Source organism: Tamandua tetradactyla, chromosome 15, assembly GCF_023851605.1.
Source record: "Tamandua tetradactyla isolate mTamTet1 chromosome 15, mTamTet1.pri, whole genome shotgun sequence".
Classification (NCBI taxonomy): Eukaryota; Metazoa; Chordata; class Mammalia; order Pilosa; family Myrmecophagidae; genus Tamandua; species Tamandua tetradactyla.
Window position 1 is genome coordinate 34552083 of NC_135341.1, and position 21108 is coordinate 34573190.

General features: G+C 40.7%; 1 protein-coding gene across 8 annotated transcripts in view; it reads right to left on the reverse strand.

Moving 5' to 3' along the window:
- RAD54L2 (RAD54 like 2) overlaps window positions 1-21108 on the reverse strand; it is a 244199-nt gene that overhangs the window by 207525 nt on the left and 15566 nt on the right. The window contains exon 2 of one of the 8 annotated variants that reach the window (XM_077129147.1): window positions 17432-17583. The exons of the other annotated variants lie outside the window; for them this stretch is intronic. The gene's annotated coding sequence lies outside the window, so the exon portion shown is untranslated. The remainder of the gene's footprint in view (window positions 1-17431; window positions 17584-21108) is intronic. 8 annotated transcript variants of the gene reach the window in all.

Below are 21108 nucleotides of genomic sequence, written 5' to 3' on the forward strand. Positions count from 1 at the left end.
CCAGGGGTGTTTTCCTTCTTCGGCCCCAAAGGTCTCTGGCTGCATGGGCTCTGTGGTTCTTGTGGCTCTCAAGCTTTTTACCAAAAAATATTTCCTCTTCCAAAGGATTCCAGTAAACTAATCAAGACCCATCTGAAACGGGTGGAGTCACATCTCCCTCTAATCAAAGGTTAATATCCCAATTGGGCATGTCACATCTTTGTGGAGATAATCTAATCAAGTTTCCAACCTATAGTACTGAATAGGGATTAAAAGAAAGGTTGCCTCCACAAGATGAATCAGGTTTAAAACATGGCTTTTCTGGTGCACCTAATCCTTCCACACTGGCACATGGTTTATCCTTGAGAATGAACCATAAGCACTTGGGAAAATGCTGTTGTGGGATGTAATGTTCTGTAAATTCCTTTTAAGTCTACTTCATTTATCATATTAATCAAAACCTCTGTTTCCTTATTGATCCTCTTTCTAGATATTCTACCCATTGATGAAAGTGGGGAATTGAAGTCTCCAGCTATTATGGTAGAGATGTCTACTTCTCCTTTCAATGCTGTCAGTGTTTACCTCATGTATTTTGGAGCACTCTGGTTCAGTGCATAAAAATTTATGATTCTAATACCTTCTTGTTGAATTGTTCCTTTTATTAACATATCTGTCCTTTTTGTCTCTTTTAATTGTTTTACATTTGAAGTTTAATTTGTCAGATATTAGTATAGCTATCCCTATTGTTTTCTGGTTGTTGTTTAAATGAATTACTTTTACCAACCTTTCATTTTCAACCAATTTTTGTCCTTGAGTCTAAAGTGCGTCCCCTGTAGACAGCATATAGATGGGTCCTGTTTTTTAATCCATTCTGCCAGTCTATGTCTTTTGATTGGTGAGTTTAATCCATTAACATTTAATGTTATTACTGTAAAGCAGTACTTCCTTCCGCCATTTTATCTTTTGGATTTTATATGTCATATCTATTTTTTTCTCTTCTTACTTTTACTGATAGTCTTCATTTCTACACTCTTCTCCAGAACTCTCTCTCCTGCCTTTTCCTATCTGCTTGTAATGCTCCCTTTAGCATTTCTTATACTGTTGGTCTCTTAGTTACAAATTCTCTCAGTGATTATTTGTCTGAAAATATTTTAATCTCCTTTATTTTTCTTTTTTGTGAAAAATAACATATATACAAAAAATTAAATTTCAAGGCACATTGCAACAATTAGTTATAGAACAGATTTCAGAGTTTGGAATGGGTTACAGTTTCACAATTTTAGGCTTTTACTTCTAGCTGCTCTAAGGTACTGGAGACTGAAAGAAATATCAATATAATGATTCAGCAATCATACTCATTTGTTAAACCCTACCTTCTCTGTAAAACTCCACCATCACCTTTGCTCTTTCGCCCACTCTTTAGGGGTATTTGGGCTATGCCCATTCTAAATTTTTCATGTTGGAAGGGGCTGTCAATAATATGGGATGGAGGATGGAACTAGTTGATATTCTGGAGAGGCTGGCCCCTCTGCATTTCAGGACCTATCAGATCCAGGGACCCATGTGGAGGTTGTAGGTTTCTGGAAAGTTACCCTACTGCATGAAAACTTTGTAGGTTATAATGCCCTAGGTGATCTTTAGGATTGACAGGAATGGTTTTGGTTGGGGGTTGGCAAGGTTTTTTTTTTCTCTTTCCTCTCCTTTTTTCTTCTTTACAACCTTTTTATCTCATCTTTTTTAAATAACAAAAAAACACCAAACAAATGCAAACACTCCCACCCTGATCATTCCGTTCCACACATACAGTCAGCAATCCACAATATCATCACACGGCCACACACCCACCATCACAATCACCCCTCGGAACACCTGCATCCACCCAGAAAAAGAAACAAAACGAAAACAGAAAAAATATCCATACACACCATACCCCTTACTCCTCCCCCCCACCAACCACAAGCATCTCAAACCAAATTCACCCCAACATCTGTTCCCCCTACCATTCATCTTCACTCCATATGTTCCACTCGTGTGCCGACAAGGCAGACAAAAGAAGCACCAGACACAAGGTCCTCACAATCACACAGCCACATTGTGAAAGCTACACCACCACACAGTCATCTTCAAGAAACATGGCCACTGGAACACAGCTTTAGACTTTCAGGCAGTTCCCTCTAGCCTCTCCATTACATCTTGAATAACAAGGTGATATCTACTTAATGTGTAAGAATGACCTCCAGGATAACCCCTCGACTGTGTTTGGAATCTCTCAGCCATTGACACTTTGTCTCATTTCACTCTTCCCCCTTTTGGTTGAGAAGGCTTTCTCAATCCCTTGATGCTGAGTCTCAGCTCATTCTAGATTTTCTGTCGCATGTTGCCAGGAAGGTCCACACCCCTGGGAGTCATGTCCCATGCAGACAGGGGGAGGGTGGTGAGTTTGCTTGTTGTGTTGGCTGGAGAGAGAGGCCACATCTGAGGAACAAAAGAGGCTCTCATGGGGTTGACTCCTAGGCCCAATCTCAAGCAGGCTTGACCCATCCTCCGCAGGGCCAAGTCTCACATGAACAAACCCCAAGACTGAGGGCTCAGCCTACAGCTCTGGCCATCCACACTGCCTGCAGGAATATCAAGAATCCAACTTGGAGAAGTTGAATCCCCCCTGGCTCCCACCCCCCCCCCCACCCCAAAGGGGACTCTACAAATACTTTTTTATTCACTGTTCAAATCACTCTGAGATCCATCGGGGTATCACCCTGGACTAATCAACAAAATCTCATGTCCTACTCAAGGCCCCACGCACTCACAGTGTTCAACCAAGCCAGCCACATAAGTTACATTAGGAAATGCACCAGTAAAAACACAAATTTTGTACCAAATAAACATTTTTTGCTTCAGTCTCACACACAAGCTGAAATTTTAAAATATCATCTACCATCCACAGTCAGCACCCCGCAGCAACGACACACCCCTGCTCCTCCCATGCAAAAACATTCCTAAAATTTGTACATTTAGTCACCATCACTACACACTCCAAGCACTCCCAGACCACACCATCTCAAACCTTACCGTCCAACTCCCTCTCTGATCCCACCCATGCCCCCAGCCCTCCTCCCTCTAACACTCTCACACCCAGCCCCACTCAGAGTTTCAATATAACTGCATTACAGTTAGGCAGTATTGTGCTGTCCATTTCTGAGTTTTTACATTCAGTTCTATCGCACAATCTGTATCTCTTCAGCTCCAATTACCCATTATCTTACCCTATTTCTACTTCCTGATGGTCTCTGTTACCAAAGAAATTCTCCAAATTTATTCACTAACGTCAGTTCATCTTAGTGAGACCATACAGTATTTGTCCTTTTGTTTCTGGCTAATCTCACTCAGCATAACTTTATTCTGTCTTACAGCTGCATAATATTCCATTGTATGTATATACCACAGTTTGTTTAGCCACTCATCTGTTGATGGACATTTTGGCTGTTTTCATCTCTTCGCAATTGTACCTAATGCTGCTATAAACATTGGTGTGCAAATGTCTGTCTGTGTCCTTGCCCTCCTGTCCTCTGAGTAGATACCTAGCAATGGAATTGCTGGGTCATATGGCAATTCTATATTTAGTTTTTGAGGAACCGCCAAACTGCATTCCACAGCGGTTGTATCATTTGACATTCCACCAACAGTGGATAAGTGTGCCTCTTTCTCCACATCCTCTCCAGCACTTGTCATTTTCTATTTTATTGATAATGGCCATTCTGGTGGGTGTGAGATGATATCTCATTGTGGTTTTGATTTGCATTTCCCTAATAGACAGGGAAGTTGAGCATCTCTTCATGTGCCTTTTGGCCATTTGTATTTCCTCTTCTGAGAAGTGTCTGTTCAAGTCTTTGGCCCATTTTGTAATTGGGTTGGCTGTCTTTTTGTTGTTGAGTTGAATAATCCCTTTATAAATTCTGGATACTAGACCTTTATCTGATATGTCGTTTCCAAATATTGTCTCCCATTGTGTAGGCTGTCTTTTTATTTTCTTGATGAAGTTCTTTGATGCGCTAAAGTGTCTAATTTTGAGGAGTTCCCATTTCTTTCTTCAATGTTTGTGCTCTGGGTGTAAGGTCTAGAAAACCACCTCCAAGTATAAGATTTATAAGATATTTCCCTACATTTTCTTCTAACATGTTTATGATCTTAGATCTAATATTTAGGTCTATGATCCATTTTGAGTTAACTTTTGTATAGGGTGTGAGGTATGGTTCCTCTTTCATTCTTTTGCATATGGATATCCAGTTCTATAGGGACCAATTATTGAAGAGACTGTTCTGTTCCAGGTGAGTTGGCTTGACTGCTTTATCAAAGATCAATTGTCCACAGATGAGAGGGTCTATATCTGAACACTCTATTCTATTCCATTAGTCAGTATATCTATCTTTATGCCAGTACCATGCTGTTTTGATCACGGTAGCTTCATAATATGCCTTAAAGTCAGGTAGCGTGAAACGTCTGACTTCATTTTTTTTCCTCAGTATACTTTTAGCTATTTAGGGCACCCTGCCCTTCCAGATAAATTTGGTTATTGGTTTTCCTATTTCTGAAAAGTATGTCATTGGGATTTTAATTGATATTGCATTGAATCTGTAAACTAATTGAGGTAGAATTGACAGCTTATCTATATTTAGTCTTCCAATCCATGAACACAGTATGCACTTCCATCTATTTAGGTCTTCTGTTGTTTCTTTTAACAATTTCTTGTAGTTTCCTTTGTATAGGTCTTTTGTCTCTTTAGTTAAATTTATTCCTAAATATTTTATTCTTTTGGTTGCAATTGTAAATGGCATTTGTTTCTTGATTTCTCCCTCAGATTGTCCATTACTAGTGTATAGAAACACTACAGATTTTTTAGTGCTGATCTTGTAACCTGACACTTTGCTGTACTCATTTATTAGCTCTAGTAGTTTTGTTGTGGATTTTTCGGGGGTTTTGACATATAGTATCATATCATCTGCAAAGAGTGAGAGTTTTACTTCTTCCTTTCCAATTTTTATACCTTGTATTTCTTTTTCTTTTCTAATTGCTCTGGCTAGAACTTCCAATGCAATGTTGAATAACAGTGGTGATAGTAGACATCCTTGTCTTGTTCCTGATCTTAGGGGGAAAGTTTTCAGTTTTGCCTCATTGAGGATGATGTTAGCTGTGGGTTTTTCATATATTCCCTTTATCATTTTGAGGAGGTTCCCTTCTATTCCCATCCTTTGAAGTGCTTTCAACAACACGGATGTTGAATTTTGTCAGATGCCTTTTCTGCATCAATCAAGATGATCATGTGGTTTTTCTGTTTTGATTTGTTGATATGGTGTATTATATTAATTGACTTTCTTATGTTGAACCATCCTTGCATACCTGGGATGAATCCTACTTGGTCATGATGTATAATTCTTTTAGTGTGTTGCTGGATTCGATTTGCTAGAATTTTGTTGAGGATTTTTGCATCTGTATTCATTAGAGATATTGGTCTGTAGTTTTCTTTTCTTATAATATCTTTGTCTGGCTTTGATATGAGGGTGAGGTTGGCTTCATAGAATGAGTTATGTAGCTTTCCTCCTCTTCAATTTTTTTGAAGAGTTTGAGCAGGATTGGTACTAATTCTTTCTGGAATGTTTGGTAGAATTCACATGTGAAGCCATCTGGTCCTGGACTTTTCTTTTTGGGGAGCTTCTTAATGACTGATCCAATTTCTTTACTTGTGATTGGTTTGTTGAGGTCGTCTATTTCTTCTGAGTCAAAGTTGGCTGTTCATGCCTTTCTAGAAAGTTGTCCATTTCATCTGCATTGTTGTATTTATTAGCATAAAGTTGTTCATAGTATCCTCTCATTACCTCCTTTATTTTTGTGGGGTCAGTGGTTATGTCTCCTCTTCCATTTCTGATCTTATTTATTTGCATCTTCTCTCTTCTTCTTTTTGTCAATCTTGCTAACAGTCCATCAATCTTACTGATTTTCTCATAAAACCAGCTTCTGGTTTTGTTGACTTTCTCAATTGTTTTCATGTCCTCAATTTCATTTATTTCTGCTCTAATCTTCATTATTTATTTCCTTTTGCTTGCCTTGGGGTTAGTTTGCTGTTCTTTCTCTACTTCTTCCAAGTGGACAGTTAATTCCTTGATTTTTGCCCTTTCTTATTTTGTGATATAGGCATTTAGGGCAATAAATGTCCCTCTTAGCACTGCCTTTGCTGTGTCCCATAAGTTTAGATATGTTGTGTTTTCATTTTCATTTGCCTTGAGATATTTACTGATTTCTCTTGTAATTTCTTCCTTGACCAACTGGTTGTTTAAGAGTGTGTTGTTGAGCCTCCACATATTTGTGAATTTTCTGGCTGTGGAATTTATTTATAGAATTCAAATTTATAGAATTCAATTCTATTGAATTTATAGAATTTTCTGCCTATTATTGATTTCCAAATTCATTCCTTTATGATCTGGGAAAATGTTTTGCATGATTTCAATCTTTTTAAATTTATCAAGACTTGCTTTGTGACCCAGCATATGGTCTGTCCTTGAGAACGATCCATGAGCACTAGAAAAAAAGGTGCACCCTGCTGCTGTGGGGTGTAATATTCTATAAATGTCTGTTAAGTCTAGCTCATTTATTGTGTTATTCAAATTCTCTGTTTCTTTATTGGTCCTCGGTCTTGATGTTCTGTCCATTGATGAGAGTGGGGAATTGAAATCTCCAAGTACTATGGTAGATGTGTCTATTTCTCTCTTCAGTGTTTGCTGCATGTATTTTGGAGCATTCTGGCTCGGTGCATAAATATTTATGATTGTTATGTCTTCTTGCTGAATTGTTCCTTTTATTAATACATAGTATCCTTCTTTGTCTCTTTTAACTGTTTTATATTTGAAGTCTAATTTGTTGTATATTAGCTACTCCTACGCTTTTCTGATTGTTATTTGCATGAAATATCTTTTCCCAACCTTTCACTTTCAACCTATGTTTATCCTTGTGTCTAAGATGTGTTTCCTGTAGACAGCATATAGATGAGTCCTGTTTTTTAACCCATTAAGCCAGTCTATGTTTTTAACTTGGGAGTTTAATCCATTAACATTTAGTGTTATTACTGTATGGGTAGTACTTTCTTCTACCATTTTGCCTTTTAGATTTTATATGTCATATCTAATTTTCCTTCTTTTTACCTTTACTGATAGTCTTCATTTCTACACTTTATTCTACACCTCTCTCTTCTGTCTTTTCATATTTGTCTCTGGTGCTCCCTTTAGTATTTTTTGCAGAGCTGGTCTCTAGGTCACAAATTCTCTCAGTGATTTTTTTGTCTGAAAATGTTTTAATTTCCCCCTCATTTTTGAAGGACAATTTTGCTGGATATAGAATTCTTGGTTGGCAGTTTTTCTCTTTTAGTAATTTAAATATATCATCCCACTATCTTCTCACCTCCATGGTTTCTGCTGAGAAATCTATTTCATAGCCTTATTGGGTTTCCCTTGTATGTGAGTGATTGCTTTTCTCTTTCTGATTTCAACATTCTCTCTTTCGGACTTCCAGGTCAAGATGGCAGCTTAACAACGTGTGCATTTTAGTTCGTCCTCCAGAACAACTACTAAATAACCAGAAACAGTATAGAACAGCTCCCGGAGCCACGATGGTAACCAAACACACAGTGTACCCCAGTCTGGACAAGCTGGACTGGCCACGAGCACACCCCAGAACCATGAGTTCCCAAAGCTGTGGCAGCCAGTGCCCCTCCCCCACAGGCCATTTCCCAGAGGGGAAAGGAAAGGACTTTACCAGCAGCAGGGACTGGGCACAATCAAATGCCAATTGTGGAACTAATTAACAAATTCTGACTACTAAAAATAGGCCACCAGCTTAGGTGAACCTGATCAAAGTGGAGGTTGCTCATTTTTGCCCCAGTGCCAAGGGGGCAGGACTGACAGAAAAAGGGGGGAAAAAGAGAAGGAAACAGAGGTTTTTGTGGCTGTGTATCTACAAAGGCTTGACTGCCTCTGGATACCATGGCAGGACTTTTCAGGCTGCAACTGCCCCAGGCATAGGCAGAAGTGAGCTCCTTTGGGGGCTTATCTGGAGCTTGTGCCTTCCCCAGAGAAGGGGTGAAGCCCCACCAAGGTGGAATCCCTCCATCAAGGAATTCACACACCAGGGCTTGGTAATTTGAAGCCATTAAAACCAGCCTACAACCTCTCCTCTGTCTCCCCCACGCCCCCAGCAGGGAGAGTCTGCCAAAGTTAAAGAGACCGCATCATCTTATGCTGGTGGGACCTGCAGTCAGACAAGCGCCACATACTGGGCAGAATAAGAAAAACAGAGTCCAGAGACTTCACAGGAAAGTCTTTCAACCTGCTGGGTCTCACCCTCAGGGAAAACCAATGCAGGTGATAGGAGGCCAGTTTGATCTGGGAAAATCTGGCTGGGGTCTATAATATCTAAGTAGACCCTCCTAAATGTGTGTGTGGGAAAGGCACCACACAAGCCGGGCAAGAAACAAGAAAACAAGAACTGAAAAATTCTCCTCTGTTAAACAAAACATAAAGTAAAGGTCCAGATAAAGCTGAACGGAATGTCAAAGAACAGACAGACAACAAATTCATCCAGTTGGAAAATGCTAAGTAAAAGAAGTGAAAGCAATCTCCAGAACAAATTAATTAAGGTAATGAAATGCCTAGATGCCAGCAAAAAATAACAAATCACACTAGGAACATTGAAGATATGGCCCAGTAAAAGGAACAAACCAACAATTCAAATGACATACAGGAGCTGAAACAATTAATTCAGAATGTACGAACAGACATGGAAAACCTCATCACAAACCAAATCAATGAATTGAGGGAGGATATAAAGAAGGCAAGGAAAGAACATAAAGAAGAAACTGAAAGTCTGAAAAAAACAAATCACAGAACTTATGGGAATGAAAGACACAGTAGAAGAGATGAGAAAAACAATGGAAACCTACAATGATAGATTTTGAGAGACAGAACATAGCACTTCTAAACTGGAGGACAGAACATCTGAAATCCGACAAGAAACAGAAACTATAGGAAACAAATGGAAAAATATGAGCAGGGACTCACGGAATTGAAAGACAATATGAAGCGCATGAATATACGTGTTGTGGGTGTCCCAGAAGGAGAAGAGAAGGGAAAATGAGGAGAAAAACTAATGGAGGAAATTATCACTGAAAATTTCCCAACTCTTATGAAAGACTTAAAATTACAGATCCAAGAAATGCAGCGTATCCCAAAGAGAATAGATCCAAATACACATACTTCAAGACATTTAATAATCCGAATGTCAGAGGGCAAAGAGAAAGAGAGGATCTTGAAAGCAGCAAGAGAAAAGCAATCCATCACATACAAGGGAAGCCCAATAAGACTATGCACAGATCTCTCAGCAGAAACCATGGAGGCAAGAAGACAGTGGGATAATATATTTAAATTATTAAAAGAGAAAAACCGCCAACCAAGAATTCTATATCCAGCAAAATTATCCTTCAAAAATGAGGGAGAAATTAAAACATTTTCAGACAAAAAATCACTGAGAGAATTTGTGACCAAGAGACCAGCTCTGCAAGAAATACTAAAGGGAGCACTAGAGACACATACGAAGACAGAAGAGAGAGGTGTGGTAAAGAGTGTACAAAGGAAGACTATGAGTAAAGGTAAAAAGAAGGAAAATTAGATATGACATATAAAATCCAGGAGGCAAAATAGCAGAAGAAAGCACTACCCATGCAGTAATAACCCTGAATGTTAATGGATTAAACTCTCCAATCAAAAGACATAGTCTGGCAGAATGGGTTAAAAAACAGGACCCATCTATATGCTGTCTCTACTCAAAGGACACAAGGCCAAGGACACAAATGGACATTTACACACCAATATTTATAGCAGCATTATTAACAATTACTAAGAGATGGAAACAGCCAGGATGTCCATCAAGAGATAGTTGGCTAAACAAACTGTGACATTTACATAAGATGGAATATTATGCAGCTGTAAGACAGAATAAAGTTATGAAGTATGTAACAACATGAATGGACCTTAAGGACATTATGCTGAGTGTGATTAGCCAGGAACAAAAGGACAAAAACTGTATGGTCTCACTGATATGAACTGACATTAGTGAATAAACTTGGACTATTTCCTTGGTAACAGAGACCATCAGGAGATAGAAATAGGGTAAGATATTGGGTAATTGGAGCTGAAGAAATACAGACTGTGCAACAGGACTGGATACAAAAACTCAGAAATGGACAGCACAATACTACCTAACTGTAATGTAATTATGTTATAACACTGAATGTAACTGCATGTGAGAATGATAGAGGGAGGAGGGCTGGGGACATAAATGAAATCAGAAAGAAAGACAGATGTTAAAGATCAAGATGGTATAATCTAGGAATGCCTAGAGTATATAATAATAGTGAAATATACAATGCACAAATTTTAAAAATATTTTTGCATGAGGAAGAACAAAGAAATGTCATTATTGCAGGGTGCTGAAAATAGATGATAATTAATACTTTAAAATATCACCTTATGTGTGAGACTAAAGCAAAAAATGTTTGTTACAAAATTTATATTTTGACTAAACCATTTCCTAATATAACTCATGTAGATAGTTTGATTGAACGTCATAAGTACTTGGAATCTCAGGTAGGACATGAGATTTTGTTGGTTTGTCCAGGTGATGCCCCAATGAATCCCAGAGTGATTTGATCAGTGACTGGAAAAGTATTTGCAAGCCCCCTTTGGGGAATGGTGAGAGTGGGGAGAAATTCAACTTCCCTAAGTTAAATTCTTGATATTCTCACAAGCAGTGTGGACAACCAAAGGTATAGGCTGAGCCCCCAGTCTTGGGGTATGTTCATATGAAACTTAACCCCACAAAGGATAGGTCAAGTCTACGTAAAATTTAGGCGTAAGAGTCACCCCCAAGAGAGCCTCTTTTGTTGCTCAGATGTGGCCTCTCTCTCCAGCCAACATGACGAGCAGTCTCACCACCCTCCCTCTCTCTGCATGGGACATGACTCCCAGGGGTGTGGACCTTCCTGGCAACGTGGGACAGAGATCCTGGAATGAGCTGAGACTCAGCATCAAGGGACTGAGAAAAACCCTAGAATGAGCTGAGAATTAACATTAAGGAATTGAGAGAACCTTCTCGACCAAAGGGGGAAGAGTGAAATGAGTCTATGTCAATGGCTGAGAGATTCCAAACAGAGTTGAGAGGTTATCCTGGAGGTTATTCTTACGCATTAAGTAGATATCACACTGTTGTTCAAGATGTAGTGGAGAGGCTGGAGGGAACTGCCTGAAAACGTAGAGCTGTGTTCTAGTAGCCATGTTTCTTGATAATGATTGAACAATGATATAGCTTTCACAATGAGACACTGAGAATGTGAAAACCTTGTGTCTGATGCTCCTTTTAGCTACTATGTCAACAGAAGAGTAGAACATATGAAATAAAAATACATAATAGGGGGAACAAATATTAAATTTAGTTTGAAATGCTAGCAGTAAATGAAAGCGAGGGGTAAGGGGTATGGTATGTATAATCTTTTTTTCCTCTATTATCGTTTTATTTCTTATTCTATTGTCTTTTTATTTCTTTTTTAAATCGATGAAAATGTTCTAAGAAATGATGAATATGCAACTATGTGATGATATTAAGAATTACTGATTGTATATGTAGAATGGAATGATATCTTAATGTTTTGTTTGTTAATTTTTTTAATTAATAAAAAAAGTTAAAAAAAAATTAAGCCTAAGAGTCACCCCCAAGAGAACCTTTTTTGTTGCTCAGATGTGGCCTCTCTCTCCAGCCAACACAGCAAGCAGACTCACCACCCTCCCCTTGTCTACGTGGGACATGACTACCAGGGGTGTGGATCTTCCTGGCAGCGTGGGACAGAAATCCCAGAATGAGCTGAGACCCAGCATCAAGGGATTGAGAAAACCTTCTTGACAAAAAGGGGGAAGAGTGAAATGAGACAAAGTGTCAATGGCTGAGAGATTCCAAACAGAGTCAAGAGGTTATCCTGGAAGTTATTCTTATGCATTAAGTTGATATCACCTTGCTATCCAAGATGTAACAGAGAGGCTGGAGGGAACTGACTGAAAATGTAGAGCTGTGTTCCAGTAGCCATGTTTCTTGAAGATGATTGTATAATGATATAGCTTTCACAATGTGACTGTGTGATTGTGAAAACCTTGTGTCTGATGTTCCTTTTATATATCTTGTCAACAGATGAGAGGAACATATGGAATAAAAATAAATAATAGGGGGAACAAATGTTAAAATGGATTTAGTTTGAAATGCTAGTGATCAATGAAAGGGATCAGTAAGGGGTATGGCCTGTAAAATTTTTTTTTTCTGTTTGTTATATTTTTCTGTTGTCTTTTTATTTCTTTTTCTGAATTGATGCTAATGTTCTGGGAAATGATCATGATGATGAATATGCAACTATGTGATGATATTGTGAATTGCTTAGTGTATGTGTTGGGAATGTTTGTTTCTTGTAATTTTTTTTAATTAATAAAAAATTAAAAAAAGATTCTCTCTTTCTCTGACCTCTTACATTCTGATTAGTAAGTGTCTTGGAGTACGTCTATTTGGATCTATTCTCTTTGGGGTACGCTGCATTTCTTGGATCTGAAATTTTAAGTCTTTCAAAAGAGTTGGAAAAGTTTCAGTGATAATTTCCTCCATTAGTTTTTCTCCTTTCGCTTCTCTTCTCCTTCTGGGACACCCACAACACATATATTTGTGTGCTTCCTATTGTCCTTCAATTCCCTGAGTCCCTGCTCATATTTTTCCATTTTTTCCCTATATTTTCTTTTGCTTGTCAGATTTCAGATGTTCCATCCTCCAGTTCACAAATCCTATCTTCTGCCTCTCGAAATCTGACATTGTAGGTTTTCATTGTTTTTTTTCATCTGTTCTGTGCCTTTCATTCCCATAAGTTCTGTGATTTGTTTTTTCAGACTTTCAGTTTCTTCTTTTTGCTCATTTCTTGCCTTCTTTATATCCTCCCTCAATTCATTGATTTGATTTTTGATGAGGTTTTCCATGTCTGTTTGTATATTCTGAATTAATCATTTCAACTCCTGTATCTCATTTGAATGTTGGTTTGTTCTTTTGACTGGGCCATATCTTCAATTTCCTAGTGTGATTTGTTATTTTTTGCTGGCATCTAGGCATTTCATTACCTTAATTAATTTATTCTGGAGACAGTTTTCACTTCTTTTACTTAGCGTTTTCCAACTGGATGAATTTGTTGTCTGTCTGTTCTTTGACATTCGGTTCAGCTTTTTCTGGACCTCTAGCTTATGTTTTGTTTAACAGAGGAGAATTTTTCAGTTCTTGTTTCTTGCCCTGCCTGTATGATGCCTTTTTCCCCCCACCCTTAGGAGGGTCTACTTAGGTATTATAGACCCCAGCTGGATTTTCCCAGACCAAACTGGCCTCCTGTCAGGAGGAAAGAGTCACATGTGTCAGTTCTCCCTAAGGGTGAGACCCAGCAAGTTGAAAGACTTTCCTGTGAAGTCTCTGGACTCTGTTTTTCTTATCCTGCCCAGTATGTGGTGCTTGTCTGCCTGCAGGTCCCCATAAGATGATGCTGTAGCTTTAACTTTGGCAGACTCTCCCTGCTTGGGGCATGGTGGAGACAGAGGAGAGGTTGTAAGCTGGTTTTAATGGCTTCAAATTACCAAGCCCTTGTGTCTGAATTCTTTAAGGGAGGGATTCCACCTGAGTTGGGCTTCACCCCTCCCCTGGGGAAGGCACAGGTTCCAGACAAGTCCTCAAACAAACTTGTTTCTGCCTATGTCTGGGGCAGTTGCAGCCTGAGAAGTCATGCCACTGTATCAAAGGCAGTCAAGACTTTGTAGAAACACAGCCACAAAAACCTCTGTTTCTTTTTTTTACTTTTTCCCTCAGCCCTGCCCCCTTGGCACTGGGGCAAAAATGAGCGACCTCCACTTTGACCAGGCACACCTGAGCTGGGGGCCTATTTTTAGTAGTCAGAATTTGTCAATTAATTCCACAATTGTGCGTGGTTATGCTCAGCCCCTCTTGCTGGTAAAGTCCGTTTCCTTTCCCCTCTGGAAAGCAGCCTGTGGGGGAGGGGCACTGGCCACCGCGGCTTGGGGAATTCATGGTTTTGGGTGGGCTTGCAGCCGGTCCAGCTGGTCCAGACTGGGGTATGCTGTGTGTCCGGTCACTGACGTGGCCCCAGGAGCTGTTCTGTACTGTTCCTGGTTATTTAGTAGTGTTCTGGAGGATAAACTAAATCATGCTCCTTGCTAAGCCACCATCTTGACCCAGAAGTCTGGTTGGCACGTTTTGATATGTAGTAATATCTCACTGAAACATGTGTAAGAGTGACCTTCAGAGTAGCCTCTCAACTCTATTTGAACTCTCTCATCCACTGATACCTTATTTGTTACACTTCTTTTCCCCCTTTTGGTCAGGATGGCATTGTTGATCCTAAAGTTCCAGGGCCTGGTTTATCCCTGGGAATCATATCCCATGCCGCCAGGAAGACTTTCACCCCCTGGATGTCATGTCCCACATAGTGGGGAGGGCAATAGCTTCACTTGCAGAGTTGGCCTTAGAAAGAGAGAGGACATATCTGAGCAACAAAAGAAGTTCTCTGAAAATAACTCTTAGGCATACCTACAGGTAGGCTAAGCTTCTCCACTACATGCATAGGCTTCACAAGAGCAAGCCTCAAGATCAAGGGCTTGGCCTACTGATTTGCATGTCCTTAATGTCTGAGACAGTAGGAGGCATTTCCACAGTGGTAAAGTTTACCATCCCTCAAGGGACTTTGCCAATACTTCTTGATTATCTGCTTCATATACTCTGGGATGTATCCAGGCATTATATTTAGCTATACTGGATTAAAGACTCTCATTCTTATTCTGGACTCCCTGTGTTTGGATTGTTTAAATGACCTATTCAGACACATTGAGTTAAATTATGTGCTACAGAAAATTTAAGTACTGAACATAATAAAACTTTTTTCCTTTGGTCTCAAAGAGTAGGTGAAGTTGTAAAATACTTGCTATGTCTTCCTTATCCCTGTATTCTGAATTACCTTAATCCTGACCTATCAGCTTCATTCTTATCTCTAAATACATATATAAAACAGCTCCTCAAAATCCAGAAATAACAATTACCACTCCAGAGTAAATGTGACTGCTATAGAGCTTACAATCTAGGCCCCACTTTTCTTATAAGTATCTTCTATATGAGATCATACAATCTTTGCTCTTTTGTTTTTAGACTATTTTGCCTCACGAAATGTCCCACAAGTTTGTTCATATCGTTGCATGCCTTACAACTTCATTTCTTCTTGTAGTGGCACAATATTTGATCATGTGTATACACCATCATTTGCTAATCTATTTCTCAGTCAGGGCATTTCCCCCTCATTCTTGAAGGACAGTTTTGCTGGGTACAGAATTCTTAGTTGGCAGTTTTTTCTCATTCAGAATCTTAAATATATCATATCCTGCCTTCTTGCCTCCATGATTTCTGCTGAGAAACCCACGCATATCCTTATCGAGCTTCCCTTGAATGTGATGGATTACTTTTCTCTTGGTGCTTTCAAAATTCTCTCTTTATCTTTGACAATCTGATTAGTAAGTAGCTTGGAGTATGTCTATTTGCATCTGTGCTGTTTGGGGTACACCGCCTTCTTGGATCTGCAATTTTATGTCTTTCATAAGAGATGGGAAATTTTCAGTGATTATTTCCTCCATTGGTTTTTCTCCTCCTTCTCCCTTCTCTTCTCCTTCCAGGACACACATAACAAGTATATTCTTACACCTCATGTTGTTATTCAGTTCCCTGAGACCCTTCTCATATTTTTCCATTCTTTTCCCTATATTTTCTTTTGTGTGTCAGATTTCAGATGTCCAGTTCCCTAGTTCAATCCTTTCTTCTGCCTCTTCAAACCTATCATTGGAGGTTTCCATTTTTTCATCTCTTCTATTGTGCCTTTCATTCCCTTTTAGTTCTGTGGCTTGTTTTTTTCAAACTTTTGAGCTCTTCTCTATGTTCACCCAATGTCTTCTTTATCTCTGCATTCAACTCATTGATTTTTAATGAGATTTTGCATGTCTGTTCAAACATCCAGGATTCATTGTTTCAACTCCTTTATGTCATTTGAAGTATTGGTTTGTTCCTTTGACTGGGCCATATCTTTGATTTTCCTAGCAAAACCCATTATTTTCTGCCAGCATCTAGGTGTTTGATTTCCTTAATTAGTTTATTCTGGAGGCTGTTTTCACTCTTTTACTTAGAGTTTTCTTGCTGGATGGCTTTGCTCTCTATCTGTTCTTTGACATTCAGTTCAACTTATTCTAAGCCTCTAGCATAGGTTCTGTTAAACTGACAAGAATATTTCAGTTCTAGTTTTTCTGTTTCTTGCCCTGCCTATATAGAGTTTTTGTTTGTTTGAAGAGGGTCTCCTCAGATATTATAGACCCAAGTCAGATTTTCCCAGACTAGACAGACCCACATCTCAGGAGGAGAGAGTAGCCAGCCTCAGTTTCTCTTAGGGGAAGACCCAACAGGTTGTGAGACTTTCATATGAAGCCTCTAGACTCTGTGCTTTTCCTATCCTGACCAGCATGTGGTGCTTGTCTGCCCTCAGAGTCCCACCAGCTTAAAGAGATGTAGTGCCTCTAATTTCAGCAGACTATCCCTGCCAGGTGCATGGTTAAGACAGAGGTGATGTAGTAGGTGGGATTTGACTACTTCTGTTTTCCAGTCCCAGGGGCCTGAATTCCTTGAAGAAGGGATTCCATTTGAGCTGGGCCCTGCCCCTCTTTTCTTGGTGAAGATATGCCTTTTAGAGAATTAACCCCTTTCACCTGACAAGTTACTTTGTCTTTCAGACAAACCTTAGTTCTGCCCTTGCCTGGGGCACTGCTGGAGCCTGAGAGTGCTTGTAGTTCTATCTAATGAGCTGTTAAGAAGTAAAAAAAGCAAAACAGCCTTTTCAGAGCTGGATCCTCACTCCTCAGGTTTGACTTGGTACATGGCTTTATGTATCTGTAGGTCCTATGTACCCCCCTTTCTTGGGGTTCAGTCCTTTTCTTATATTTTGTGGTATGCAACTAAAAAAGTTTGAGTTGGTTTTGTTTGTTTTCCACTATCCTTGTCCCTTCTCTGTGGGTGCAAAAACTCCTAGTTCCTTTAGTGCTATTCTAGGTTTATCTGTGCTGGGGGCCTGCTTTCAGTAGTCAGAATTTGTTCATTAATTCTACAATTGGAGCTTGGTTGAGCTCAGCTCCTTGCTGCTAGTAAAGTCTATTTCCTTTCCCCCTGGGGAACCAGCCTGTTGGGCCCATGGGGGAAGGATGCTAGCCTCCGCAGTTTGGGGGACTCACAGTTCTGTGTGGGATCTCACCTGTTCCACCTGGTCCAGACTGGTTTACACTGTGTGTCCATCACTGATGTTCCCCCAGAAGTTTTTCTGTACCATTCCTGGCTATTCACAAGCTTCTCTGGAGGACAAATTAAATTCCATACCTCACTATGCTGCCATCTTGCTGCACCTCCCTAGATGGATGATAAGATGACCATTAGTAAAGGCCAGAGGATCACACCTGGGGAGGAGGGATTCCACATGGTCCAGGCAGGACATGGCAATGGCCTAAATAAAGGGGAGGGAATACAAATGTCCATAGAGTCAGAGCTGTCTAGGAAGTGGCACTGTCAGTTCCTGGTAACTAAGTGGGGATGAAGGAAGGCAGGAATCAAGGGTAACACTGTCCTATCTGATGGTACTTTTCACTGAGAGGAGAACTTACCTGAGAAGCAGAGAAACAGGGTAGAGAGGGTGTGGCTATTCAGAGCCTTACTGCTCAGAGCAAGAACCAGGACCAGCAGATGATTGGGCCCCAACCTAACCTACCACATTAACTTTTACTGGTTCAGCACATGATGAATTGTCAGTGTCTGTCCCTTTCCTTTGTGGGGAGCCTTTCACTGTCTGAGCTCCCTTACCCTGCTTTCTCTCCAGAGAAAACTATTGTAGGGACATTGCCCAGTTAAATCTTTTGGGGACCACCAAGACTTTTAAGTCCTGGGGTCCTTAGGTTTCAGGAGTCCACGAGGATGCTGAAAATGTATACAGACTTTGGAGTGTATGGACAGTTTTTTTGGGTGAAGAAGGTCCTCCTATCCGTTCCCCTTCCTCAGGGAGTACAGGGAGAGATAAGCTCCTTAGAGTTCCATAGTTGGACAGGTGGCTTGCAAACACAGCATTGGGGCATTCGATATTGCTTAAGGGGAAAGTAAACATTGTTTTTTTCTATATGAAGAATCATGTTTCCTATGTAAGCATATCTGGGAAACAGATTTGGTGCTTAAAAAGCTATGTATCAACTGTCATGGATGCCTTGATCCTCTAAGTGCCCTTTGGGGTCCCAGGACATTTTTGCTGCAGACTTTATCACCTTGTGTGGCTTTTGGTGTGGCTGTATCCCCGAGAAGCCTGTGAACATGACGGAGGACCCTGTTTCCCATCCAGTACATGGTGAAGGATGGAAGGAATGAAAGAAATGAGTGGATGAGAGGAAGAGGAGGCACCCACAAATCTAAGGAGGCTGAGGGAACTCGTAATTTTCGTTCTTCCCCTGGTTGCCTCCATTTCTCTCTCCCTCTTTGCAGTCTGCCCCTCATGCTCACTACCTGCAGGAAGCTTTCCCAGATTGTGCCCAGCCACAATGTTTAAGTCTGGACCTCCAGGCTAGCTCCCTATCCCCAACTCCCTCTTTCTTTGGAAAAGAGGCCAGCAAGGGGATTCACAAAGGGACAAAGGTTCTATGGCAGCAGGGCGTGGGGGTGGGGTGGGAGGAGGATGGGCAGAGGCCATAACCTTCTTGTGTAGCAACAAAATTTATGCACACACGAAAGAGAAACAAGCAAAAAAAGCTGAAAAATGAAAGCAACTGGATGGAGGTGCAGGGGACAGATCAGAGGGACAGAAGAGTAACCTGTTGGTACCTGTTGGGAATCTGTCCTCTTACTTCAGCACCATTAACCCCAGGTTCCTAGGGTGGGGGTAGGGGTGGCTGGTCTGCTTCCTTACCCATCCCTAGGGAAGGTTTCCCAGTAAACCTGGTGGAGGAACTACCAGGTTGTTCCAGTCTCGCTGGGGAGAAGATGCTATCTTTCAAGGTGGCATCTTTATTAAGATGCTGAAGGGGTGCTCTGGGGAGAGAGGGGGAAGGGGCACCCACAGGCCAAGCATTCCCTGGGTGCTGGCTGAATGGCCATATTTTGTGCCTTCTTTCCTAATGGAGGAGTTAGCAAGGGCTCTGGACTTGGTTTTTGTAGCCAAGTGGCCTTGGAAGAGTTATTTAACCTAAGCCCCATCTTACTCATGTGTTGAAATGGAGCACGATGCCTACCTCATAGGACTGTTCAGAGGATACTTTGACTGGCTGAACATAGGACCTGGCACAATGTAAGTGCTCACTTTCTGTCAGAGTTCTGGACTGCATGCAGAATTTGCCCTGGCAAAGAGGTCAGTAACTGTCACTGAGGCCTGATTGCAACATCACCAGTTAAACCACACGACCAAGCCAGTGACAAAACCTCTGGTGCCTCAGAATCCTGAGATAAAGGATGAGAGGGGTCTGCTTTCACCATCCCTCTCATGAATGGGAGCAGAGAGGAAGCCACTAGGCAGAGATGGCTTTGGAATAAAACATGAAAAGCCAACTCATACTGAATACTCATCTGGTCCAAGCTAAGCCCTTTAGTCCATTAGTTCACATAATCTTTGCAAACCTCAATGGGTGGATACTATTATTCTCATATGCTGGTTTTACTTTTCAATGCAGTTTTTTTTTTCAGATTTGGAAAATATGGAAAAATTTAATGAAGAAAATATAAATCATCCCTAGAGTTCTCACTCGGAGAACACCACAGCTATATTTGGGTGAGTTCCTCCCTGGTGTTCATTTTAACCCGATTTTACATTTTTAAAAAGTTTGGAGAGAGGAGGGAGAAAGTCACAATGGAATTTGCTGGACTTGTGTCCTTTTGGAAAGGATGCTGAAAAAGGGTCAATATGATTTTTTTTTCCAAAATAGTACATGCTCAGTGGTTTAAAAGTTAGAGCAAAAGAGGCTTTTCTTGGGAAGCAACTGTCCCTCTTTTCTGGCTTCCCCACCCTTCCTAACTCTATGCCCAAGCCCTAAGAACACAGTGGCAGCCTTCTTATATAAGAGGTGGCCACACTTTTGATACTGAGGTAACAGACATTTCAAAAGAGACTAGGGATCAAATAGTCCATTAGGCTAAATGGCCAGACTGGCTGCAGAGCCTAAACATACCTCTGCCTCAAGGGTCCACCTGGGCGTGTCAAATAAGACATTAAAAAATGCTTAAATCCCTGTTCTCTGCTTTAGAAGCCCCAGTAATAATTTTTGGAGTTATGCTGGATGAGGAGAGTCAAAGTTTAATAGAAAGTTGTCTGGGTGGAGGGAGATTCGGTTCTGACTGGCTGCATGACCTGGGTAAATCTCTCCCCTCTGGACTTTGACATCTTCATGTGAAAAACAAGTTGTTGGACAGATGACCCTTAGGGCCCTGCCCATGCTGACAGAGGAAGTCTGTACTGTTGTTGCTGCTGCTGATTGCAATTCCATCTCTGGAATCCTTCTTGTGTGTTGGTGCTTCCTGTTTGTCCTCCTCACAACCATGCCCAAAGCAGGCATTATTACCCCATTTTACAGATGAGGAATTGAGGTTATCACAGGGGTGTCAGGGCCACATAGCTAGAGAGAGGCAGGGCCAAGTTCTAAACTGGAAGCTCTGGTACCAGAGTGCATATTCCTTCTATTGCCTCGGGCTGGCTCCCTGAGCAATCTGTCTTACTTTCCCTGCAATGGGTTCCATGGCCTCCAACAAGAGCAGTGCCCAGCCTACACATCCACTTAGTCTCAGCTCAGGGAGAAGGCCATTGTACTCGTATAATGCCAATCTCTCCTCCTAGATCAGTAGTTCCCTGCCTTGGCTGCATATTAGTCATCTGGTGAGTTTTGAAAAACACTATGCCTGTGCCCTGCCCCT